General features: G+C 39.2%; 1 pseudogene; it reads left to right on the top strand.

The window, feature by feature from the left end:
- The first annotated feature begins 4,808 nt into the window (after window positions 1–4,808).
- LOC121159472 lies at window positions 4,809–5,137 on the top strand (annotated as a pseudogene).
- The last annotated feature ends 21,805 nt before the right edge of the window (window positions 5,138–26,942 follow it).

Genomic DNA, 26,942 nt, shown 5'->3' with positions numbered 1-26,942 from the left:
AAGAACTTGCATTTTCTTTTTCTTTTAAAGATTTATTATTATTATTTTTTTTTTATTACAAAGTCAGATATACAGAGAGGAGAGACAGAGAGGAAGATCTTCCATCCGATGATTCACTCCCCAAGTGAGCGCAACGGGCCGATACTATGCCGATCCGAAGCCAGGAGCCTCTTGTGGGTCTCCCACGCGGGTGCAGGGTCCCAAAGCTTTGGGCTGTCCTCGACTGCTTTCCCAGGTCACAGGCAGGGAGCTGGAAGGGAAGCGGGGCTGCCGGGATTAGAACCGGCGCCCATATGGGATCCCGGGGGTGCAAGGCGAGGACTTTAACCACTTGCGCCACCGCGCCGGGCCCAGAACTTGCCTTTTCTAACATATTGGTCACTCAATACCATGTCAATTAACTTCATGATGTTGTAAATTGTTGTCCAAGTTGTGTAGTGACTTTCCATCGGAGGGGATGATATTCTGCCAGCTCTACGATTCAGACTGGGGATGGTCTCCCAAGGAAACTGTTGAATTTATCTAGACAATAAGATGCTGGACTCTCTGCATGGTCCATGCCCACAATGAAGGAAGCATGACTAGATTTGAACTATACTACTGTAACAATACGGAATAATTCCATATGGGGGGAGGGTTCAGGGGAATCCCAGAGCCTATGAATCTGTGTCATAAAATGAGATAAAAAAGAAGAAGAAAGAAAAAAAATAGGGTTTGTGCTATCTATGTGGGAGACCTGCATGGTTCCCTGAGTCTGGCTTTGGCCCATCCCAGCCCTAGCCATCACGTGCATTTAAGGATCAAACTAGAGGATGGAAGTATTCTTGCTGCCCATCAGTCTCTATGATTTTACTTTCTCACATATACTAGCAAAGAACAACCAAAGACATGGGAGGCGGGGCAGATTAAAGCCAAAGACCTTTTTGAATCCAATAAGAAAAAAAATGTATTCTAGAAAGCTGAATTACTCAAAAGTTAACAGCAGGAATTCTAGTTTGCCTAGGAAAATGGATATTCTGAATTAAACATTAACATCGATTGACACAGTGCTGGTGATGTAATATTCAAATAAATGAGTTTTACCTAAATCATATTCTTCTTTAGAATGTTGGCTTCCTACTGCCACAAGCAATTTAGTTCAAACTGTCCTCTGCATCAAAAGGAATGCTCACATTTTGGGCAGCACAACAGAGGTTTCAAATGTCTCCAAAGGCACAGGATAGCACTTCCCTCTCATTCAACAATGAAATGTAAATTTGAATCTGATTTCAATAATGTGCTATTTGGAATGCAAATGGCAAAGTAATTAAGGTAGGAAAAATGGATTTAAAAGTATATGATTCTCTGAATGCATCCTAAAAACCCTTTGACTTGAGGAACCCACCCTCTTTTGAAGCCTCTGCAGATTCTTTTGCTAATACAGAAAGGAAGAAAATTATTCGATTAAAAAAAAAAAATCCAGACACTCTAACATTTTCTCAAAGTAGCACGCCGATGATGCACCAATCTTTCTAATTAAATGGGAGGATAAGAGCAATGCACATGGTTCTTCCTGTTTGAGTTAAATAAAAGTGTGTTGCTGTAAGTCATGCATTCCTTGTGATTGTAACTACAAGCCACCCTCAGTTCTCTGTCTCCATCTGAGTCCATACAAAAATACATATAAGTATCTATAGGGATGTGATATATGTTTTTAAATTTTATGAGATGATTGTTTTTCAGGTGTAATTTGTATATGTTATATTGTTCTCAAAAGAAAAAATATCAGAGAAATACTGATGGGGGCCACAGATTTGCTATGATCCCAGCTTTGTAAGAAAAACAGAATAATAATAATAGTCTTTAACATTATAAGAGTTTTGCCAGGACTGAATAAACTTATTCACTAAAATGTCCACAAGAATTCCTAGCTTTTTGAAAGCTCTGAACTATGAGAGAGTAATATGTTATATTTGTACATAATATATAAAATCATAATGCAAGCAGTACACATTAAAACTACAACTCCCTGGGAATATACACATCCTATAGGAACTATTACAGAGGTTAGAATTCTCGAGGTGGGCATTGTGGCATGTCAGGTAAGCTACTCCTTGGGAGGGTGCACCTAACTCAACGTGACACAGGATTATTCATTGACAATACATGGATGAATCAGCATGGCTTTGTTTCAATAAAACTTTATTCACAAACGCAAATGATGGGATGGATTTGATTCACTGGCAGTAGCTTGTCAATCCCTATTTTAGAACTTTTTCTCCTTTTCTTTCATTTTGCCCCTCCCCTTTTTTTTCATCACCCCCAAATATAGGCCAAACGCTTCTGATTCCACTCCACTCACACAACCCACTGTGATAGCATACCTAGAGTATGCTATCATATTTTTTTTCATGTTTTCTTTCTATAACTCAAAAATCCCTTGACCCACAGAGAGTTGAGATAATAGCTCAAGTTGTGAACTAATGATTGTTCATTAGTTATAGTAACAATAATAATAAATCCTAGGGAGTATTAAAAATTCCCTACTTTTAACAGCTTGGTCCAAAAAAAAAAAAAAGGGGGTAGCTCTCAACACACCAAAGTATGAGCCCGGTGTTTCTGACTGGTGGGTAGCCTTCCTCGGGTGACTCACACATTCAGATTCCCTCCAACTGTGGCCCTGTCATCCCTCAAGTCCACAGATGGCTCGCCCTTCCTAGATTCCTTGCAGTCCAGTGGTAGTGAAGGCAAGAGATCATGTGAAAGATAACATAGTATCTTTTCATAGACCAGGACTAGAAATAGCGTGCAGGTCTGTCTATATCCACTGGGCCATTTGCTGATTATATGCCACTGCAAGGAACACTGGAACATGTACCTAGGGTGTGTCCAGAACTCTGTCCAAAGATCTTAATATACAGATGCTCTTCAACTTAGAAGCAATATTTAGGACAAGTTGGACGTATCATAAGTGAAAAATGCATTTAGGGGCCCGGCACAGTGGCGCAAGTGGTTAAAGGTCCTCGCCTTGCACGCCCGGGATCCCATATGGGCGCCGGTTCTAATCCCGGCAGCCCCGCTTCCCTTCCAGCTCCCTGCCTGTGGCCTGGGAAAGCAGTCGAGGACGGCCCAAAGCCTTGGGACCCTGCACCCGCATGGGAGACCTGGAAGAGGCTCCTGGTTCCTGGCTTAAGATCGGCTCAGCTCCGCTGTTGTAGCCCTTTGGGAAGTGAACCAGTGGATGGAAAGTCTTTCTCTCCTTCTCTCTGTAAAATCTACCTTTCCAATAAAAAAAAATCCTTAAAAATTGTAAGTTGAGATATCATATGTCAGACACTATTTGTGTGTAGCTTGGCAACCTACTTTTCCATGTAGTTTGGAGGAGTAATTTGAAGGCTGAAGCACCATCCTGACATGTAAGTTCTTCATGTTTTACTCACTTGTAACTCCCAGTTGAAATATTTTCTCCTTTCCATAGCTTCTCCTATGGTCCATGCAGAATTCATGGTTCTATTCATTCTCTGAATTATTAGTTTTTTTTTTTTTTAAGATTTATTTTTCTTGGAAAGGCAGATCCATAGACAGAAGGAGAGACAGAGAACCTCCACCTGCTGGTTCACTCCCCAAGTGGCCAAAATAGCTGATCTGAAGCCAGGAACTGGGAGCTTCTTCTGGGTCTCCCATGGAGGTACAGGGTCCCAAGGCTTTGAGCTATCCTCTACTAAACAGGGTGCTGGATGAGAAGTGAGTCAGCCCGGAAACAAACCACTGTCTCAATGGGATCCTGACACACGCACAGCAATGATTTAGCCATTGGGCCACCATGCCAGACCCTGAAGTATTAGTTGCTATATTGTTCGTCGTCAATATATCTATTTTAGATCTGGTCATAATATTTAACTCAGTTTCTAAGCTCTAGTTCTACTAGTTTTTCTAATTACCTACTTTTAAAATTCTTTGGTAAGCGGAGGGTTAAGTGTCTGGTTGCAAAACAAATTGAAAGAATGTCATTACAAAACTTTAAAGGAGAAAGAGTGGAAGGAGAGACAGGAATGTGGGCAAAAGGAGGGTAGGGCGGGAAATACGTTGTGAAATCTGTATCTATGAAATACATGACATTTTTTTCACCACATATAAATAAAAAAAGGAAAACAACTTTAAAAAGTTCCAGTTCCACATTAGTCTACACACTTGATCAGGTACAATGTTAGTAATTTTGTTAAAACAACTTGACCACCCACAGCACTAACATGTTAGCTGGTTCAAGGCCTGGTCCTTGACGTCAACTCTTGTCTGAATTACTGGCTGTTATTATAAAAGCTGCTCACACTCTCTGTGCCTCAAGTTTTTAAATTGTAAAATGGAGAAAATGATATAGTATTTATCATCACAGGATTGTCACAAATACCTGTGCTATCTGTGAAGTTCTTACAATATTGCCAGGAAAATAGTAAACATTACATAACTGCTAAGCAAGTGTTTTTAAAAACGTATTTTTTTTCTGGCCAGCTGAAATCAACCAGAATTGTGCCTTTTCTGGAGTAATCACATCAGCATGTAGATCTGACTTATGGAGAAGACTTTCCCATGTGGGTTATCCCAACCCACAATCACTGCTCAGTCATTGCCTGTAAATCTGGCTCTACCCATATATCAAGACAAGTCACTAGGTCCTTGCTATCAAGCTTTCTTAAAGGCAAATTTCATACAAATTAAATATTCTACTTGACTTTAATGTAGTCAGAAAAAATTAAAGTGTAAAAGGGTCCTTCAAGGGAGAGTTGGTGTAGGAAGAAGGAGCAGCATTGTCTGCGGAGCCCCCAGCCTCCATGCCAGAGGAACTGGAAGATAAAGTGACTAGTCCAGAGAAAGTTAAAGAAGCAAAACTAAAAGCAAAGTGTCCTCATCTGGGACAAAAGCCTGGAGGTTCGGATTTCTTCAGAAAACAATTGCAGAAAAGGCGATAATATTTTGATTCTGGGGATTATAACACAGAAAAAAAAATCAAAAATGAAGTCCAAGCAACTTCTTACTGCAGCTCGGGATAAAACAGAAGTCACTGGTGGTCACATTCCCACTCCACAGGACTGGGAAATTGTCCCATGTTGCTAGCAAGCTGGCTGGCAGGTTAAAAGAGCTAAACTGCATGAATCTCTGAATTCCCATCTTTTTCTCCTTACTATGTCACCTATCCACACTTTCATTCCTCTCATTATCCAAGCCATTTGAAACGGACAACTTTGCAGGGATTCATGGCCTTTGCTGCTATTGTAAGGGAGCATATGTGTATGGTGTTTTTGATTAAACAGTGCACTGATGACAAAGACATGTTAGAGCAACATAATCTAACTAAAAATAATTGTCTATATTACCCAAATCCTAGTGTAGGTTCTAACAAGTAACAAGTTTTACAATCGTAATGGTTTGGTTTTACTTACTTCATTTCAAGTACAGCTTTGTATATTACTCTTATTTAACATGCCTCTATTGTATCGATTTCTTCCGTATTTTCCTTTTGGATTTTGTAAAGCAAGAGTTTAAGACCAGAAGTAGTAAGAAAAGTGAGATAATTGAAACACAACTGGATGGGATTTCGAAAGATTTCTGTTTCTGTGCTTAAACTTGAATGGCCTTAAAGCTGTTTCAGTTTTAACAGATTTTTACTTAGGCAGTGTTGCGCATTCTGGTGTATCCTGTGTGACTCTACTGCTTACCAGCTGCCATCGGAGCCAGCATTCTCAGTTCTACAATATTAGACTTTCCTTTATTGTTGAAGATGTGAATGACGCATGCATTGCCTCTACATTGACAAGTAAATTTGCTTTTGTGCCATTTTGTAAATACAGTAGCTTTGGACAACCTTAAAAAAAAAAGGTCCTACAAGATTGGCTGGGAAGAATCACATTGTTTGTCTTATGAAATCTTTTAGTTATTTAAAATTTGAGGCATGGAAGATGCTACATTACTTAACTGCCCACTTATGCCAAGTAAACCCTTACACCTCTAATCAGTAGGAAAGTTTACCTTTAAATTTATTCTCAGCAAACAGGTAACTCCTTTTCATATAACTTCAGCTGTTAGTACAGTTATGCACTAGACAATAATGATTCAGTTAATGACAGGGTTCACTTGTTTAAATTTCATTTTATTTATTTATTTATTTATTTTATTACATTGCATTATGTGACACAGTTTTTTAGGCACTGGATTCCCCCCACCCGTCCCAGAACCCTCCCCCCATGGTGGATTCTTCCACCTTGCTGCATTGCCAAATTTATATGTTGAGGCCCTGACCTCCTATGTGATTATAACTGTAGCTAGGAAGCAACTAAGGTTAAATCAGAAAAGTGGAACACTAATCTGATGGGTTATTGTCCTCTGTGAAAGAGACAACAGTGAGCTCATTCTCTCTTTGTCATGTGAGAACAGAAAAAGGTAGCCATGTACAAGGAAGGAACCCTTGCCAGGATGTGAAGATGTTGGCACCTGGCACATTTCTAGCCTTGGAGGAGAGCGAAAAATATCTTTCTGGTTTTCAAGTCATCCAATGCCTAGTATTTTGCTATGATAGCTCAAAGACAACCAGGTAGGCAAGAATTCTGAAATCTGATCATACCAAGTTGAATGGATACCACGGGACTTTCCTGTACATATTTGAGGTATATAACACCGTGTGTTACACATGCAACAGTGAACTGATTCTTAGCATTTTGTAATTTTTTAAAAAGTCCAACCTACAGCTTAGATCTGGTACCTCTTACTGTCAGCATGCAGGCTGCGTAAGGCCCATGAAATCACGCAGTATGGCCCTAGCACTGCAACAAGTGGGATTCAAAATTCAAGAAATCTATATAGCAGGCTGGTTTTTAAGCTGATAATTGTGCATGGCCCATCTATGATATTAAGACTATCCAAGTAATCCTTGGCAGAAAACAGTCCTACTCCATTACGGAATCTTATCTATGCTCCACAGTAAGCCAACAAAAACATGTGCTTTTTTGGGGGGAGGGAGGGGTAGGTTAAAACGGACATTTATTTACATAGCAGCGCCTGCATATCATTGGTGAAAAAAGCACACATTATTCATATATTAACATGCACAATTGTCACAAATGTAAAACTTAAGTGAAAGACAATACATACATTTATTTTTAAATAAATCTATATAAAGTGTAAAAAAAGGTCAAATGGTATGGTTTCAGGACACATTAATTATAAAATATAAAGAAAAGCAAAGGAATATATATCAAACTCTCAGAGGCATGATAAAAATTATGGGACTTTATATAACACAATATGCAGACAAAAAGCTAAAAATAACAAAAATAATATAGAGAACTGACACAGGAGAATGACTAACCACAACCTGGAATAATACTAATAAAATGGAAAACCAACAGTACTAAAATTAACAGCCTACCACTAAATGAATCAAAACAGGTTAATCACAGAAACGTAACACTGAATAAAAGGGAAGGTTGTAGGATAAAAGTCACCCTATCACTTAAAAGAATCTTAAAACCCATACGTATGTCCAATTATGTGACAACATTTCAAAGAGAAAGAACACAAAATGTAAACATTAAATTTGGGTGGTGATTATCCAATGGAAAAGGAGAATGAGCCAGTAAGCATGAAATGAAGACCTCAAAATATTTGCAGTACTAGTTTTTTTAAGCTCACTAGTTAGTACATAGGAGCTTATTTCATTAATATTTTATCTGATACCTATACTAATTTGTACTCACTGAATATTTTAAAGTAACTGCAATATTAAAATTACTGGGAGGGGCATTTAGACAATCAAATATGATTTTCTTAATTATCTCAATTAACTTAAGCTCCTCTAGATCACAGGAGGCGGAGAACTAAAAAAACAAGGTGTATGATTCATGACAGAATTTGAATGTGGTTAACTCGAACTAATCGCTGAGAAACACCCTGTGAATTGCTCAATTTTATCATTAAGTTTATGGGATGAGAAGCCACCATGAAAAAAAAATCAATGAAACAGCATCATAAAAATATACTTTGCCTGATTATGCAATTATTATGTTTTAATTAAGTATGGCAATTAAGTATTCTTACTGTATGTGTAGCATTAATTCATTATGTTAAATTACGGGCAAAAAAATTAATAATATGGCCGAAAAGGGAAATAGCTGAATAGCTATTTTGTAATATATTAGCATTAGAAAGAATACTTAACATGCTATTTTGAAGAGCCAGATTTGAATAGTCCTTTCAATAAACACTTCTTATTTGGTGTCTCCAGGTCAGCTAGTGTCATAAACATTAATTAATACATAACATAAAATATAGCAACACTATAAAGGGAAAACTTAGATGAATTATTTTTCAAAATTATTTTTCTGACAGTTCTCTTGTCCATCTGTAGCCTTGTTTAAAATGCAGGGAAAATCGCACCAATATCCATGAAGAGATTTTGGCTACTAAACTCAACATCAATGCCCAGATGTCCACACATTTATTGGCAGCCAATTATGAAGGCCAGATAAAAAAAAAAATCCAGTAACTGAAACAATTTATCCTCACAGACGCAGAATAAAAATATCAGAGGGGACAGGGATTTCAAACGATCTTAACTTATATCCTTAGAGAGTTTTAAAAAGTGGACAAATGGAGAGAGAGTATTTGATCAAAAAGTCTAAATTGTGATCTTTGATATTAAAAATCATACTTATAAAAACCTTAACCAAAGAACAACTTAACATATCTAGGAATTCCAATGTCTCTAAATATTTCTCCAGAGAAACATTAGAGAGAATGGAGGTATGATTTAATATGTGAGGATTTTGGTATGATAAATAAAGCATGGTTTACAGATTAAGTGGACCAACCAATTCTTGCACAAAAATAAATGGAACCATATTTTCCCCAGGCTTGAAAGTATACACATGCACACACATACATATTTCAATGTTTTATAATGACACTTTAGAACATAGATATTAAAGAGGAAACCCTAGAAGATTGAGTGGATAAAAAATACATGAAAATATAAAAATTGTATTGACATAAATGTAAACATCAGAAACTATGGATTCAAAGTAATTGAACAGTGTCTTCAATGTGCCAAGAAAAATGTCACTTTGACAACAGAAATCTGCATCAGGTTCAAATATAAATCACCTGTGACAACAGAAATATAATTATAATTCAACAGTGCTACTAGCAACTAATTCATCCCGACACAATTGATGGAAGATGAATTCCAGCAAGAAGAAAAATGAGTACAGGAAGAAGAGATATTAGTAAGACCTCTTTAGTTAAAATTCACTATAAGTTTCAGAAATATATTTCATAATATATCCCTTGAATCAAGAGAATGACAGAGGAGAGACACACTTGAGTATTTTCCTTCAATCAAGGAAAAAAAAAAAACACCTGGAAAAAACAAAGAGGAGCTATAGTAAAAAGACAGCATAACTTAAGATCGGAATAATATATAACAGATCTAAATAACTCATGCGGAAAAATATGTACATAAAGCATAACTTAGATAAGTAAAGACAGGGAAAAAAAAGGTGGCAGCAGATGTCACAAAAATAAGGGATGTGAATAACAAAACAGAAAAATAGAATTCTGTTCAGGCAATGGTAGGATTGCTTGTATCCAACTAGGAATCTAATAGATAAAAATTGAAAACTAAACATAAATGTATTTAAAAGCTATTTGGAATGTGTAGAAGAATTTTTTTTTTTTAAAGCAGCAAGAAGAAGCTAAACAGAAGTTGACCCTTGAAAGAATACTTCACTGGATTAAATTTTCATTTATGTGACTCTTGCCCGAGGGCATTCTTCAGCCGGCTAAAACTCAAGCAGAAGGCCACATTCTCATCTGCTTGAACAAAAAGAGCAGCGGAAAAGTGAGAGTGCTTATTATCCCAGAGGAAGGAGCCCCAAAAGGAGACACCAAATCTATACATAGGCTTTGCCCAAGTAGTGTACGTGTGAGTGAGATTCAAGATGTTTAGGAACAGGCAATATCAAGAAAGCTCAATAACTGAACAGATTCAGTTGCTGTCCACTGTGAACCAAATTAACTGTCTGCTAAGCTAAAAATCATCCATTTTCAAAAAAGAAAGCAATATAACCATTAATATGTCTTACATTTAAATAATATTTAAACTCATGTATCCAAGAAGCTCAAAGAACCCTAGACAGCATAAAATAAAATAAAATGAAAAACAAAAAAGCCATATCCAAATATATCACAGCCAAGTGTTCGGAATCAAGGGTAAGAAACTCTTCAAAGCAGTCAAAAAGAAATGATACATTTACAATATCACAATGGCTCAACTAATGACTTACCTGTTTTTAGAAACATGAAAGAAATGATATTTTGAAGTGTTGCAAACAGAAATCAATTAATACAGAATTCTACCTAAAAACTGAGGTCTCTCACAGCAGGAGTATTAGCATACAGGCATAAACCTGGAATTTAGTTTTTATTGTGTTTTATACTTGAAGTGGAGAGAGATATCACTGTGCTGTGAACATGGCTTGCTTCCATTCAGCTCAAGTTGTGGCTTGGTCCCCAATGTGTTGATGTTTCTAGAGGTGATAGGTCAATAAAAAGGAATAATACTTTTTTTTAGTGGGACTAGATTGGTTATGCCTACAAAGAATTTTATGTAGCAAAGTATCCTCCTCCATCCCTAAGATGCTACAGCTCTGACCTTAGACTTTGAGCACAAGACAAGAAAAACATTTTTCTTTATCAGTTATCCAACCATAGATATTTTGTTACCAGCACCAAAAATAGACTAAGATACTGTGTGAATTAAAACACATGTAATCAACAGAAATAATCACGTCTAGTGCCTGATACGAGTTTTCAAATAAGATGTTCCTCCAATAAAATGAATGAGAATTCCTTAGAGAAAAGATGGACTCAATATCAAAAACAGGAATATTTACATTGAGCTTGAAATGTCCTGTCTGCTAGGAACTAACTGTCGTTTAAAAAAATAAAGCAATAAGTCATGGGAATACTCCCAAAGGACACAGTGTCTCCTGATATCATGCACTAGAAAGATTATGACTTCGTATCTGTAAGGATCACGCCAATTTAGAGTAACTTTCATTTAGGTACAAGGACAGTTTATGAAGAACGTCCTGCAACATAGTAACTGTCTATTCCGCAAAGACTGAAAAAGAACAAAGCACCTTGAGAATCTGAGAGCTGAACAGAGTGTTGCTACCATCCTTTTGCACAATGACAAAACGACAGGAGAACTATGGGTTCTTGAGTTTCTTTATTCATTGAAGAACTGAGTTTTCAGAGTAACAAACTGTCCTAAAATGTAAAGGAGGGGTAGACTACTTCAGGAACGGGTGAGAAACCAGCACCGATTTGGCTGGAGTATGTATATAAGGCTAGTTTTAACAGGCCAAAAAATTAAGACAATAGACCATAAAATAAGCTTGAAATATTAAATCCTAATTAACAATGTCTCTTGGGTCAGATGTTAGACAATAAGCCAAAGACATGTAGGGATTACCAGAAACATGGATCATATTTGAATCTGACAGCTCTGTATTCAATCTTAATAAGATTTGAGCTTACAGATAGGATCCTCATTAGAGAGCATGCACACCTCACAACGAAGCTTCAAAGCACGGAAGATTTATGATGTATTTGCTGATGTTCAGCTGTTTCTAGTGTTGAACAAGAAGCTGGAGATTTACTGAGAAGGCAAACAAAGAAGCTATTAACAGCAAAAGGCCAGCAGCAGAACGGAATGCTTACCCCTGCCAGGTGGAGAGGACGGGCACTTTATGGGAGATAGATCAGTCTCACACATTGGGGCTGATCCGTGACAGAGCAAGCTAAGTCTGCTGTGGTGCTGGTATCCCATTTGGGTGCCGGTTTGTGTCTTGGCTGCTCTACTTCCTGCTCCCTGATCTAGCTCCCTGCTTTTGGATTGGGAAAGCAGCAGAAGACAGCCCAAAGCTTGGGACCCTGCATCCACATAGTTTGGGAAGAGGCTTCTGGTTCTGGTTGGGTCAGAACAGCTCCAGTCATTGTGGCCATTTGGGGAGTGAATCAGCAGGTGCAACATCTATCTCTCACTCTCCCCCTCCCTCCTTCCCTTCTCCCTCTCTCTGCAACTGTTTCAAATTAAAAAAAAAAATTAATCATAAATCTTTAAAAAAGTTTTCTATCTATTATATCTGTGGGTTATTAGTACTGTTCAGGCAGAGGATGATACTGCATTTTCTTACCCTGTGGAAGGAGCCATTTAACTTGCTCTGACTCTGCCCCACTGCGGCAACAGAGGTCAAGCACAAACTCCCTGTGCCTTTTCTAGTTGTCAGTTTTAAAAGCCAGTGAATGGGAACGTCTCTTTCTGTTTACCCTAGTAATTACGTCTGAGGTTCAGAACCTGCCAGCAGGCGCTGAGGTCACCGAGGGTGAGGAAATGGTATTCTTTGGCCAAGGAACCGCCCGAGACAATCTGGTGAGGAATGTCCATTCATTCAATACAGATCCGGCATTATAAAGGTTACTGAAGGGGAAGGCAGGGGGGTGTCTTCCAACAGACACCCACCCACCGAACACACTGTCACTGGCTATAAGGCACATGTATCTCCATTGATCTTTTGGTCTTGTCAGAGGTCATGTTCCACGTGTAATCACTTTGACCTTCTAGCCTGGTCATGCACGCCTGGAAGGTGTGCCTCACACCATAGGGAAGTAAGCTTTAGGTTACATCCACCAGGTAGCAGGGCAGGGGCCTGGGCGATTGCCCACAATTATGGCACACACATTCTTCTCTTTTATTCTTTTTTTTTAAATTATTATTCCAAAGGCAGATTCACAAAGAGAAGAGAAACAGAAAGATCTTACATCTGCTAGTTCACCCCCCAAATGGCCGCAATAGCTGGAGCTGTGCCAATCCAAAGCAAGAAGCCAAAAAGACTTTTCCAGGTCTCCCACGTGGGTTCAGGGTCCCAAGGTCCTGAGCCATCTTTCGCTGCTTTCTCAGAGAATAAGCAGGGAGCTGAATGGTAAGTGGAACAGCCAGGACATGAGCTGACACCCATATGGGAACCAAGTGGTGCAAGGAGGAGAATTAGCCAGCTGAGCCATCCAGTCAGCCCCTAGGACCCACACTGTGCATCAGGGCATCTGGCTTTGATTCCTAGCTTTGGCTCCTCCCTTCAACTTCCTGCTAATACAGGTCCTGGGCTGCAGCAGGGAATTGCTCAGATACTTGGGCTCACGCCAATCGTGCTGGAGACCTGAACTGCATCTCTGGCTTGTGGCTCGAGCCCCAGCTCTCTTCCCTGGCTATTGCAGGGATTGCAGGAGTGAAGATCTCTCTGTCTATATTTATTTCTATTTCTTTACCTCTCGACATAGATTAAAAGCTAGTCAGTGATTTTCCAGCCTCCCATCCTTTTGCTCTAGTGATTGTAAAGCAAGTGCTGATTGAAAAACACGAGCAGAGACATCTGTAGGCTGTGTTGCTCACATACTGTGTGTGAGAAATCATGTTTAAGTGTGTCAAGTCACTGAGAGGTTAGGGCTATTTGCTACAGTAGCACAACCTAATTTAGCCTTACCAATGAGTGTTTCCATCTCATCCTGAAAGTGACTGAAAGGGGGCCCAGGGCAGCAGCTTAGTGGCTAAAGTAGTCACCTTGCAAATACTAGGATCCCATATGGTCACCTGCTCATGTCCCAGCTGCTCCACTTTCCATCCAGCTCCTTTCTTGTGGCCTAGGAAACCAGTGAAGGATGGCCCAAGGCCTTGGGTCCCTGCACTCATGTGGAAGACCCAGAGGAAGCTCCTGACTCCCAGCTTTGTTTCAGTCCTGCTCTGGTAGTTGCAGCCATTTGGGCCGTGAGCCAGCAAATGGAGGATATCTCTGTCTCTCTCTCTCTAAACCTGCCTTTCAAATAAAAATAAATAAATTTTTTTTTAAAAAAATGACTGAAAGATGAAATCATTAGATAATTGCTTTTCCTTTGAAAGAGAAGTCCTTAGGGTTATCAGTGCCCATGATATTTATACACATATTTACATGTATAACACATAATGACAACCATGAACATACTATATTCACTCAAATAGTCACTTATTTATAAAACCATCAAGTACTTTTCCACTATTATGAAGTTTTAACTTCTTTCTCTTCAAGTCAAAGCATTGTGTTTCTTACTGATGGGTAAATTGGAAGATGTTAAGGAACATGGTTGTTGAAACACTTGCTGGCAAGGAATACAGATCGGAAAATCATTCCGAACTTCATCAGAGCCATGAACTGTATCCGTTTGGTCCAAATTCTCAATTTGCACAGCCTGACTATTCTAGAACTCCCAGAGACAGTGTGAAGAAATTAAATGGTGAAAGCTGCATAAATAAGACTTTTCATTCATTCATTGGCAAGGAGCATCCACACCTGTGAGGTGTTGTTTCCATACTCAAAGTTGCAAAGAACAGCACTTAGCTACAAATCTCCAATTTCTACAATTAATAAGCTTTTGAAATGTCATGCAACCACAAAGAATTTTTATGAAAATTTTTAAACACTCATTTTATTTCTTTGAAAGGCAGAGACAGAGAGACAGTTTGATCTGCTGGCTCATTCCCTCAATCACTGCACAGCTAGTGCTGGGCCAGACCAAAGCTGCAGGCAGGAATTCCATTTGGGCCTCCCATGTGAGTGGCAGGGGTCCAAGCACTTGAGCTACCATTTGCTGCCTTCCTGGAGCATTAGTTGGGAACTGGATAGGAGGATGAGCAGCCAGAATTTGAATTGGTACTCTGATATGGGATGTTAGAATTGCAGTTAGTACCCGAAGCAACTGCAATACTACATTGGACCAAATTCTTATCAGTTTTATAAACCATAACACATCATTCAATTTTAATTCATGGTTTGTGTATTCAATCATAAAATCAAATATTTATATGTAACTTCTGAATTTCAATTTTGGATAAATTATAAATTTTTCCTTCTTAAATCATTCATTTAAAATAAATTGCATGTCTATATTGCTTTTAAATAATAGAAAGTCTATCTTTAATAATTATATTTTAAATTTTATGATAAATTATTTAACGGTATTATGATCTTAAAAAAGAATATGTGCATATTCTTCCTTAAGAGAGTTTATCTCTTACCAAGCAAAAATATGTACATGATTATTTAAATATTCCTACAAAAAAATGTCCTACACAGGTTTGCAGGATTAATTACTGCATATTTTTCTGAAAAAGTCCTACAAGTTGAATAAGATTGTAAATCATGTTTCAAGAAGGTACTAGTCTCATGAATATATTCCTAGAGTTGAAAGTTATACTAAATCAATCATTACATAACATAAATCTGTACTAATAATGATGAAGAACCATTTGCTGGTAAACAAATCAGTTTCATAAACTTTCCCATTTTCCTCTACAGTTACTCATATCTTTATAGATGAGAGCAAAAAGGTTAGAGGTCTTATTAAGCTTAGTGCTGCTATAGCACAATACTTGGCCTAGGTAATTTACTATGAGCAGAAATTCATTTCTCGCTTCTGCAAAGGCTGGGAACTCCATGACTGAGAGGCACACATCTGTCGGTGACCTTCACACTACATCATGCCATCACACAAAGCAGAAAGGCAAGAACGCCAAAGCTAACAGGACCAAGAAGGGAGCTAAATTCATCTTTCCATCAGGAACCATTATCAGGATGATGAACAGAGTCAATATCCACGGCATACTCACCTGTTAAAGAGCCCAACACCCAACATTGCTGCTCTGCTGATTAAATTCCCAACACGTGAACTTTCAGACACATAGTCCAACCAAAGCAAGAGTTAAATACATTTGCCCAGTCTCTGATGGGAAGGCAAGATGAAACTATGGTTTCCAGTATACCAGGATAAGGTAATAAGAACATGTAAAATGCTTAACAAGAATGTTAGTTGCATGAGGAAGATTAAAGGGCCAAATATATTTTTTTCTGAAAAGAAGCAAAGGAAAGAAAAGATTGTAGGAGGCCCAGCATGGTGGCTGAGAGGCTAAAGTTCTCGCCTTGAACGCACCGGGATCCCATATGGGCACCGGTTCTAATCCCGGCAGCCCCGCTTCCCTTCCAGCTCCCTGCCTGTGGCCTGGGAAAGCAGTCGAGGACGGCCCAAGGCTTTGGGACCCTGCACTGTGATCATCATTTGCCTTCCTTTGAAGTACGTTGTGCTCACATGTACGTGCATTTTGAATTTCAGGTTAGTTCCAGTATTTTTTCAAGAAATATTTGGGGCAGGGTCTGACGCAACCGCTCAATGGCTAAATTCTCACCTTGCAAGCACCAGGATTCCTAGTGGGTGCCAGTTTGTGTCCTGGTTGCTCCATTTTCCATCTAGTGCCCTGCCTGTGGCCTGGGGGAGCAGTAAAGGATGGCCCAAAGTCTTGGGAGTCTGGGCCCAAGTGGGAGACCGAGAAGCTGGTCCTGGCTCCTAGCTTTACATTGGCTCAGCTCTGGCCATTGAGAACACTTGGGGAGCAAATCATCAGATGGAAGATCTTCCTCTCTCTCTCTCTCTCTCTCCCTCTCTCTCTCTCTCTCTCTCTCTCTATATATATATATATATATATACACACACATACACACACATATATATATAGAGATCTGACTTTGCAATAAAAATAAATAAATTTTTTTTTTTAAAAAAGAAAAGAAAAGATTGTGGGATGCAGGATGATTACTACATTATATTATAGTGTTAAAACAGGTGAATTAAGATTGCTTTTATAAACCATTTTCTTCCACACAGAGCAATAACCACAACTTCCATTTATTTAATACTTTATATGCTAGCAGTCTCAAGAGCCTCTAGAGGTTTTTTTTTTTATCATCTCTATTTATAAATACGGGGAAACTATGTCTGGAGACATAAAGAAGTAAACAATAGTAAATGAATGGAGTTTTACAGCAGACTTTGTCTCATCTCTTGGGTGGATGGGATGGATGGCAATAAACTCTCTACTGGGTAGCCCTTCTGATAGACAAAACTAGAAATCTGAACATTCAGAGCTGAAATATGTTGGGAAACAGTGAAATGACCAGGTATCACAGACAAAAATAGGGAATTAGGGAGAGGGAGGCTTAGGATGATTTACTACCAGGACTCCTGTTATCTTGCCTTTAATGAACCAATGCAGGTAATTTCTTCAGGGACATCTTGAAAATTCCATGTGGCTTCTGATATGTAAATTATAAACCAATGATAATCTGCAGTAAATTTGATCCCTCTTAGGCACTGGGAATTTCTGTCCACTTCCATGGCACTCTAAACCAATCAGGATGACGAAAACTGAAGAAAAAACTGGAAAGGAAGAGATGAATGACAGAGTAAATGTGGAGAATTGATGTAGGGAACTGAATTGTGGGGAGCAGGGTGCTAAAGCCGCTCCTGGGATTGGGAAGGGCCGTTGTAAGATGGCGGCTGGGCAGGGCCAGGAGGCAGGCTTGGTCTCGCCAGCAGGTAAACAGGAAGTCACAGGGATGGGCTGTGATTATGTCATTGCTACTGGCCTATCAGGTAGCGCCAAGTGGACTCACGGGGAAGAAGCGATTGATGGAGAACGATATAAAAGCCGTTGTAAAAAAGCTGGGAAGGGCGGATGACGAGGACGACGAGAAAGACGGAGACTATGACACGAAAGACTGGGACAACAGAGGAGAGGGAAGGCGAGTGGCAGAGAGACCTAAGTTTGGGGACAAGAATGGAGAAATGCAGCAGAAAACAGGGACAAGAATGAAGAAGAGTGGCAGAGAGAGGGCTGGAGACGCGGCAGAGGAAAGCTAAGGCCACCGGGGAAAGGGGCGGCGGAGAAAAGGGTTTAAACACGGCTGCTTTTGGCAGTGAGGGGTCCGGTTGCGGTGCCGGCTTTTCTCAGACCCTCAAGAGTGTGCCTGGTCATTTCAGTGTCGCTACTGGTCAGCAACACAGAATGACGGAGCAAAGCAGGAGGGGTGAAATAGATGAGAGCCAAGATAGGACAAAAAGGAGATGGCTGATATGGGAAAAGGGGATGGGCCATGAAGCACAGCTACACATTGCCTTCTCGTCCTGTTTCTCTTCAGAGCATGGTCCTGATGCACAAGGGAACTTTCTTCAGTGGAAGATGAGAGCAGATGAAAGAGGTCTTAAGACACTTATTTGGAAGCAAAACAATACAAAGTCTGATTTATCTTCCTGATGCCATTTTGCTGCTGATTCTATACTTAGAATATCTGTCACTTTGGAGAAATTACTCCATCTCCATAATCCGTACTTTCTGTACCCGTAAAATTTGAAGATGCTGTTGTTTGCTTGATCTATTCAGCTGGGATTGTGGTTTGAATAGGTGTGTCCCTCCAAAGTTAATATTGCAACTTAATCCCCATTTCAGTGGGAATAAGACAGACACCTGACCACTCCAACTTCCCTGCCTTATTAGGATACAGCATTCATCCCTTTTGGAGGATGCCATCTTGGAAGCAAGGAATATGCTCTTAGCAGACACCACGTTTGCTGACACCTTGATCTCAGGCTTATTGGCCTCTAGAATTGTGGGAAACAAGTATTTATTTTAATAATAAATAATCTTTATTAATTTTAATAATAAATAATCTTATTTATTATTGGTATGCTATGCAGTCTGTTTGATATTTTGTAACAGCAAGACACACAGACTAAGACACATGAGTAAACAAAAAGTAGGAAATTATTTGGCTGTATGTCAAGTTCCTTGGGGCAAGATTTATATGTTCCCCAAGAACATGGAAAGAGTGTGTCTCTTTAATTTACATTTATCTAGACAAATTCAATCCTAACACCATCACACGCGGAAGATATGTGGAGTTCAAGCCAAGGGTGCACCAGTAGCGGAAATATTCCTAAAATTTCAGTTCAACCATGGGGATTTGGGTGTACAGGGAAGCTGAATGGAAAAGTGAGTGTGATTTTGGTAACAGAAACCTAATTCATCAGCATTTAACCTATTTGTACCAAGTCTCTGACATTTGATTGTCAGGCTTAATCACAGTGCTTTTTAAACATCTCATTTTAAGTTGTTTTTTTTTTTAATGAAATGAAGTAAAATATAATAAAATATCCAAGGGCATCATAGGGTACAAGGGTAGGAATTTTGTAGTAAGCCTTTCTTTTCAGGTAAGGTGAGAAAAATGTGGTACATGTATGCGTATGTATGTGTATATACAAGCACACTCTTAGATTCCAGCACTTTGTACTCTGCTTCAGTTGATTCTGTCACAGAGTATCAGATTTAAGCATTTTTTTTCCCCTGATTCTTTGCTTACTTGCTAAATTTCTGCCAACTGCTTGGTTTCACATGAGGCTTCACTGTGAGAAGAGTACTCAGTGATCTGCCACGGCCAGCCCTTGTGTGTTAAATTACTTACAGCGATGTTTTGGTTTATGTGTCAGTTTAAATGAACATGGATGATATGAGTATTCCCTTGGGATGGATCTACTTTCAGTATAAAGTGTGGAGACCTTCCTTCTGTCACTGGGCTGGGGCGAATTCATCAGCTTCAATGACACTGTAAGGAAATCTTTGAGTGACATACAGATTTCTCTGGTGACTTCAGGCTTTGGCCAGCAGCAAGGGTGACCAAGTGTCCTGGCCATGAGTAGTAACTGAGCAGGGTTCCTGAAACACAGTGCACTTGGTACTGTGTCAATACTGAGACAGTTCCATGCAAACCGCATCAATTGTTCACCTTATGAGCATTTCCACACTTGAGTTTCATCAGTGATTCTGACACAAGCATCAGTAAGGTGTGATGATATGAGTGGTAGGAGGGGAAAGGAGGCACCGATTGCCACAAATAGGCACACCGAACATGGGCACCAACAGCTTCACTTGGAAAGGGACCGACTTCCTTGGCCTAGAAATTCCCAACTGGAGCACTTAACTGAGATGAAATGATTTCAGGTCCTTATAGAGCCTGCCTTTCTCTCAACTATTTGGAGCCTCTGATGCCACGTCTAGCAAACACTGATGCTAAGAATTGGTAACGCAACTCCAAAACTAAGGCTGAGGCAGGCCTACACAAACTAGTAGTAAATCTCCCAAGTCAGTTTCATGAGTAAACTATCCCTTTAATAATCTCAAGGCCCGTCAGAAGCCAATTTCTGGAGCCACTGTTCAAGGCTTCTCATAATTTGGCTCTTATGTTGTTCCATTCTTGCATAATTTTATTCCAAGGCTACTTTATTCAAGCACTGAGACCATTTTGGGGGATACCTCACCATAACCCTGATGCAGGCTGTCTGTGTATTATAGATCCTGCTCTGCCATTAACTCACTTTTCCGAGTGCTAGTGGTAATGGCTACAAAGATAATCATTGGTCAGGATTAAGAAATCGGTAAGAGAAAACTATCTTCTAACAAATATGTTTATATGTTTATATGTTTATATGCACACTTGGCTCTGGACATTTGCTTCACAGATATAATTTTGCATTGAGGAAAAATGTGTGTACCCTAAGTACTCAGATTTAGTCTGATGACTGAAAAATTTTTGTAAAACTTGTGATCACCAAAATTAACCAAGAAATAATCAATATACAAGATATCTTTATGCCTGGGGATAGATATCAGTTTTGTGTTGAATCGTGATTTTGCTTAAAAGTTAAATTTTCTCAATAACTGTATAAATGCATATTCAGTTTGAGGAATAAAGAAATCCCATCCAATATTTATAAGCCCATTCTCCAGTTTCTCTCACCAGCAATATCTTCAGAGCAAGAGAAAAAAACAGGACCTTGATGCTGACACAATCAAGGTACAGAGCATTTCCATTCTCAAAAAATTTCCCTCTCTTGCACTTCTACAGAGAGATCCACCTACTGACCTCAACCTCTGTGTTCCATTTGTGTACTGATGGTATTTCTGGAAAGCTACATACATGAAATTATATGCTATATCACCTTTTGTGATAAGCTTCTTTGACTCAACCTAATTCCCTGCAAGTTCAGTCCACACTGTGGTGGGTGCATCAATTGTTTCCTACTTTTTATTGCTAACATTTCATCTAACAGTTTTTGAATATTAGGCATGCCACTCTTCTCATATTAATCATACTATTGAGACCAGTTAAGTGAATAAATTGGACTGGATGATGTTAAGGTTTTTTTTCCTATTGTGATGGATGTAATTTCCCATTTTCTAGGGAAAGTTTTAGAAATTTAAATAATGCTATTTTATGATTGCGAAGCATACCTCTATATTGTTATCCACTCTACTCTCAGGCTAACAGCAGGAATGTTAAGGCCTGCAGGAGAGCGGATATGCCGGGAGTGGGAGGTTGGCTTGCCTCATATGATTGTTTTCTTCTGAATTTTCATATGTAACAACTGACTAGGGGGCTAACCATGGGGTTGGCTTAGATTGTCTTTCCTTTTTCCCACAGCATCAAAGTTAGCTTCATTGCCTGACCTAAGCTGCTTGGTTTCCGGCCGTGAGTTTGTGTTGACGAAGTACAACGTTGAGGTTATAACAGAAGGAAGCCCTCAAAACAGTATAAATTGCTAAAAAAATGTCTGACATTTGCCAGAAACACTCAAAATAAAAGTCTACAGTTTTGCAAATCACGTCCCGGTTTAACAATTGTGCATTCTGCATGGGCTTCTGACTGGCACTGTGCTACAGGCAGGAGGAGTGAAACATAAGCCCTAATAGTCAGAACCTGGTTAATAATTCTGTATCGTTTTATCTGTGCTTTTGCTTTTAGCTTTTCAACAGAGACATTTTTCTCCCAGTAGCCTAAGATACCATATGTCATTTATTTTTTCCTGTGTCAATGTTCAGTTTTATAAAAATATCTGTGAGAAGGCATTACTGACTTTGCTCAGCAACTCCCCAGGAAATCTCCAATTATCTCAAGAGCTGTCACAACATTCTCTCCACACAAAATTGTAATTACTTCATTAGTCAAAAACAGGAATTTGGGAGACTGTAGAGCTGAAGGTGGGGCTCACTAGGGCTCAGTATTGTCTCACGTTGTAGTAGTGGCAGAACAATTGATGCCCAGAAGATCAGAAGGTATTCCCAGTGGCAGCAATAGATCTCCAGAGTGCCATGACCTTCCTGATTGTAGTGAGCACGTACTCCCTAAGGAGTTACAGCTGTAGAAGGAAAATCATGCCAGAACTATTGAAGGAGCAAAAACAATTTGGGATTTAAACCAAATTACTTAATTAGGGATAATTCTACTTGTTTAAACCGCGGCAGTGTTGTATTTTCATGCAAGATGGGCATGGTTTGCAATTATGCAGGGAAACAGCACTTCAAGTAACTCTTGGTTTCATTGGTAACCAAGGATCTCCATAAAACAGAAATAACTGCATTAGTACCAGTTTTATAAAGCAGACAAAGTCTATGGTATACATAGAGGATGGCTGAGGCAGGGGAGGGATTTTTTTTTAAAGATCTATGCTTGGTATAAGCTTGCAATGAAAGAATCTCAACTGAACTTGAACGGTGGCAATGCAGCAAGGTGGAGGAATCCACCATGGGGGGAGGGTTAGGGAAGGGGTGGGGGTGGGAATCCCAATACCTATGGAACTGTGTCACATAGTGCAATGTAATTAATAAAAAAACAAAAAAAGAAAAAATCTATTTTGATTTAAAAGTAAGATTTAAAGAGAAGGAGAGACAGAAAGATCTTCCACCTGCTGGTTCACTCCCCATATGGTTGCCATGGCGAGAATTGAACTGAGCCGATCACAGGCCAAGAGCCAGGAGCTTCTCCCGGGTCTCCCACTAAGGTGCAGAATCCCAAGCCTTTGGATTGTCTTTGACTGCTTTTACAGACCACGAGCAGGGAGCTGGGAGGGAAGTGGGGCTACCAGGACACAAACTGGTCCCCATACAGAATGCTAGAGCTTGGAGGTGAAGGATTAGTTAGTTGAGCCATTTCGTTGGTCCAAAGGGAGAATTATTTTTCCTTTTAGCACAGTGTATGAAATGGTTGAGGTCCATCCTTTGTACTCCTACTCTCAGCGTGCTTGCCATTCTCTTCAGGCCTCAGTGTTCTAATGGAACATTCAGTTCCACTTTGGCACTCTGTTCAAAATTGCCATAATGTACCCCAAATGCTCCACATTCCCTCCATTACATGGTATATGAGGAAACAAAAAACTTTTCTCCAGTATTTTCTGGCCATTCTATAAGTATTTAATACTTCACATAATTTTGAAGCTCCCCGTGTTTTCAACTCTCCTCTAAAAATATCCACTGGATATCTGACTCACATTTCTTCAGATGCAAAACTGAAGCCTGGTATCCTCTCCAATGCCTTCCCCCTACCTCATTCTGGAAAACAGCAACTCAACCATTTCATTTTGTCACAGCATCCTTCTGCAAGTTCATTGCCTTGACTCACACCACTGTGTCTGCTTAAGTATAATCATTTGCATTGCCTATTAGATTCTCACAATTACGTGCAGTAATGTCACTAGCCTCCTTGCATTTCACCATCACTTCATGCACATTAGTCAAAGGAGAATTCCACCTACAAGTTATAGAAGTATACTTATGTTAACATACAAATCTTGTATAGTTTTGTTTTTTCTTTGCATATTTGCTTTGACTTTCCCAACATGTATTTTCCCTAACCTATATTCAGGGAACTATGAAAGTTACATAATGCAAATCATCATATTTCAATCGGAGACCCTTTAATATTACTCAGCGCCTTGAGAAATTCCCACTGGCAAACACAAAGCCATAGAAGGCCATTTCATGCCTTCAATAATAAATGTTGTAATTACATTCTGAAAATACAACCATGTTTCTCAATTCATTTTAATTGACCAAGTCACAGGTTAGCATTCATTATGCAATACGCTGCTGATTAAAACCAAACCATTATTTACATGTGGGGAAGGAAATCATCATGTAACTAATTCTTGGTAAGAGCATATTTTAACTACTAATTTGTTAATGTAGATATCAATCATTTTTTTGTAATCTGCTTCCCAGGACTTAGCCTGTACAGTCTGAAAGCACAGTAAGCATGAGTTTACCAGCAGTGTATTTGCTCCCAAGTACTTTACTTTACTTTACTTTATCCAAAGATCTCTATCTTTCAAGCTTACATGCTTTGTGTTTTTCTATACAATGGAACACTAGCATGAAGTGTTACAACTTGGCTTCCAACTGAATATGCTTCTTTAAACACTGTGGTTTCCACATCAATTTCTTTACCTGTGGCAGATGAACTACAACCATTCTTTCACTTCATCCTTTAAACTGTGGCCTTCATCAAAGATACACATTTTTTTTTTCTGTCTCATTTTACAGTTAATGAAATAAACAGTTTTTTAAAAGGACTAATATGTTTTCTTTTTTAAAGATTTTTTTTTAATTGGAAAGTCATATACAGAGAGAAGGATAGATAGAGAGAAAGATCTTACATCTGCTGGCTGACTCCCCAAGTGGCCACAATGGCCGGGGCTGAGCCAATCTGAAGCCAGGAGCCAGGATCTTCTTCTTGGTCTCCCACACGGGTACAGGGTCCCAAGGCTTTGAGCCGTCCTCTACTGCCCCTTTCCCCCCAGGCCATAAGCCTCGAGCTGGAAGGGAAGTGGAGCAGCTAGAACATGACTGGTGCCCATATGGGATTCCTGGCACATGCAAGATGAGGACTTTAGCCACTAGGCTATTGTGCCCGGCCCAATATGTTTTCTCTTATATGTGGCAGGTACCTAGAATACAAAACAAAATGTATAGCCATGAAATGCAGATCTTGTAATGTGATTATTATTTTCAGCCTTTGTTTATACTCTTCTGGAACTGTGGTCTTTCTACTTGCTGAACTTTATGGGTAATGATGAATCAAGCCTGTGAATCCACAGTGTAGTAAAATTATGTCTTTGCAAAAGCTGATAAAAGGAACAAAGGAGAGGGAGGCAAGTGTGGCTGTCTTCATGGAACTGCTCTTCTGGAATACATGAATTCTGTTTTCTTTGTTTTTATAAAAAGGGAGAAAGAAAAAGAAGAATTGCAAGAATTTGCCAAGTTCAGTAAAAATCATGCTTGAATACTATACGCTGCTAAATATAAAAATGAAAATAGACACAAGACAGCTGAATAGTACCCTATAGCCATTTTAAGGTTTATAGCAGCCAGTTATGTATCAACTACAATTGAAATGTCAATAAAGTAGTCACAGGATGTGGTTAAGAACTTGCGTTTTCTAACACATTGGTCACTCAATACCATGCCTATTAACTTCATGAAATTGTACATTGTTGTTGAAGTTGTGTAGTATCTTTTCATTGGAGGGGATGATATTCTGCCAGCTCTACTTTCAGACCAAGTGTGGTCTCCCAAGGAAACTGTTGAATTTATCTGGACAATAAGATGCTGGACTCTCTGCATGGTCCATGCCCACAATGAAGGAATCATGACTGGTTGTGAGCTTTACTGCTGTAATAATATGGAAGGAATCAATATGAGGGGTAGTTTTGGGGAAGGGTTTGGGGAATCCCAGAGCCCATGAAACTGTGTCGTAAAATGAAATAATTTCAAAAAAGCAAATTTGAAGGCACCATTATATCAGACTTTAAGATATACACAGGACAGTAGTAATCGAAACAGGCTGGATTGGCACAAAAATAGACAGGAAGATGAATGGAACAGATCATACACTCCAGGAATTAACCACACATCTGTAGGGCCTAATTTTGACAAGAAAGTCAAAGTCAATTCATGGAGAAAGGACAATCTCTTCAGCACATATATTCAATTTTGTAAGCACCACTTGTGGAATATAAAACATACTGTAAAAAAAAATCAATTCAAAATACATCAAGCATACAAATTATGGCCTGTTACCATCAAATTACTACAGGAAAATATTGGCAGAACTCTACAGGATGTAGACATAGGCAAAGACTTCTTGGAAAATGCGCCAGTACAGGCAATTAAAGTGAAGATAATCCAATGGTGTTACATTAAGCAGAGGAGCTTCTATACTGCAAATCGTCAACAAAGTTAAATGTCAGCAAGAAAAACACGAAAAGTTGCAAATTATGCAACTGATAGATGATTAACATACAATATTTACAAATAGATTTTTAAAAACTCAACAACAAAAGAAATAACGCAGTTAAAAAGAAGCCCACCCGTTATAATACTAGAGGGGAAATCAATAGGGAGTACGGGAGAGGAGATTTGGGGAGGGGATGGGAAATCCAAGAGACTATGGAACTGTATCATAAAACAATAATAATTTTGAAAAGCACAATGAAGACCCAGCATGATGGCTCAATTTACTAACTCTCCCTTCAGACACACCAGGATCCCATATGGGCTCTGGTTCATGTCCTGGCAGCTCCACTTCCCATCCAGCTTCCTGCTTGTGGCCTGGGAAAGCAGTCGAGGACGGCCCCAAGCCTTGGGACCCTGCACCCGTGTGGGAGACCTGGAGGAAACTCTTGGCTCCTGACTTTGGATCAGCTTAGCTCTTGCTGTTGTGAACACCTGTGGAGTGAACGAGCAGATGCAAGATCTTTCTGTCTTTCCCTCTCTCTGTAAGTTTGCCTTTCCAACAAAATAAGTAAATCTTAAAAAAAAAATTAAACTATCAAAATAAAAAGAAATGCATAAAGGACAGGGAACCGGCAATTTTCAATGGATGAAATACTGATGGCCATCAGACACATGAAAAAATGCTCAGGATCTCTAGCCATAAGGGAAATGCAAATAAAACAACCGTGATGGCAATCATCTGAAAGTTCAAAAATAATAAATACTGCTGAGGATCTGGAAAAAAAATGAACTCTGATACATTATTGATACTAGTATAACCATTATGGTATGTGGTATGAAGATTTCTCAGATATCTAAAAATAGATCTACCATATCACCCAGCAATCCCACTCCTGGGGATTTACCCAGACAAAATGGAAAAAGGAAG

This window comes from Ochotona curzoniae, unplaced genomic scaffold, assembly GCF_017591425.1.
Source record: "Ochotona curzoniae isolate NIBS_2020 unplaced genomic scaffold, NIBS_Ocur_1.0 contig_4220, whole genome shotgun sequence".
NCBI classification, from domain to species: Eukaryota; Metazoa; Chordata; class Mammalia; order Lagomorpha; family Ochotonidae; genus Ochotona; species Ochotona curzoniae.
The sequence above is the reverse complement of the archived record's forward strand: the minus strand, read 5'-3'. Positions and strand labels throughout refer to the sequence as shown.